Raw genomic sequence first — 1414 nt, forward strand, 5'->3', positions numbered from 1 at the left:
CTTCTTGTGCTAGTACATTTTGTATGTATTGAACGGATCAAGTAGAGATAAGTATTTTTGTACTGAATATATTAAATGTACTTATACTCTTAATCTTGATATAGTTATTATGATCAATGTGATTTGTTCATTATTTGATTTATTAAATGGTACGACTCAATTGCGGGTCTATGTATTCCTGGTAAATTGGATAATGGCAAGTTACATTTGTGAAATAATAATTAGTTGATAGAATCCATGTCTCGACTTTGAGATTGATGATACCCTTTTATGGATGCTTATAAGTCTCATGTGAAAACCCTGCAGGTGGATTTTGTATCCGTCACATGATGTAGGTTAAGCAGAAATATAAAGGATTCAATTAGTCAATGAATTAAATTGTCAGTAGTTTAATTTAATTGATTGGTATCTGTAATCTTAACATGGGGAGTTAAATAAGTTTTAATGTATGATTTCGAAATGGAACTGAGGAGTGCATTTACAATTTTTAAGTGGAATAATTTTTAATTTATTATGGTAGGATTAATTCAGATTTTTTGAATTAATTCCATAATAGGAAGCCTCATTAATTAAATTCTGTGGTCCCTGCTGTGCCCGAATAATAAAGAATTAAATGAAATATTATTTCTTGGTGGAAAATAAAGACCCAACTAGTTTTGAAAAAGGGTGAAAACCCTAAACCTGTAGTTATAAAATAGGGGTCTTATTCCATAAGGAGGCCAAGGGTTTTATAAGTTTCTACACTTTTTTCATAGAAATTCGCCCACAGGAATTTCGCAGATTCTGGTATTATTCGGGTTACACAGTAGAAGACCGTGGAACTGGAGGATGAACGCGTGGATGGTTTTTGCTCGTGCTTGAAGGCTAGATTCGAGGTTGCTTTACGCTTCAAGAGATAAGTATCAATTTTATGTTTGATTAATAGCTTGATTATGTGTTGTCTATATTACATGCAAGTTCAATCCTGGTTATTTGCTTCCGCTGGGTATGCCTGTATCCCATCATTTATGCCACGTAAAACCATTAAGCTGATATATAAATTGAAGTAGATCTCCACCATTCAAAACATTCATGTCCAATAGGTAATAACTTACATTTCTGAAACAATTCTTATTGTACATATAGAGATCTCAGTGATACTGTGACATACATATACACACACACACACATATATATATACACACACATACATATATATATATATATATATATATATATATATATATATATATATATATATATATATATATATATATATATATATATATATATATATTTTGACGGAGCGAGTATCATTGTGATAATGTGAATTGTATGTAACCTAATTAGTATGAATTGAGATGGAGAAAGAAGAAGATAGAGAGTAGATTATAGAGAGAGAAATATGTATACTTCTTATTCATTCAACTGATTG

Source organism: Lycium ferocissimum, chromosome 6 (genome assembly GCF_029784015.1).
Source record: "Lycium ferocissimum isolate CSIRO_LF1 chromosome 6, AGI_CSIRO_Lferr_CH_V1, whole genome shotgun sequence".
Classification (NCBI taxonomy): domain Eukaryota; kingdom Viridiplantae; phylum Streptophyta; class Magnoliopsida; order Solanales; family Solanaceae; genus Lycium; species Lycium ferocissimum.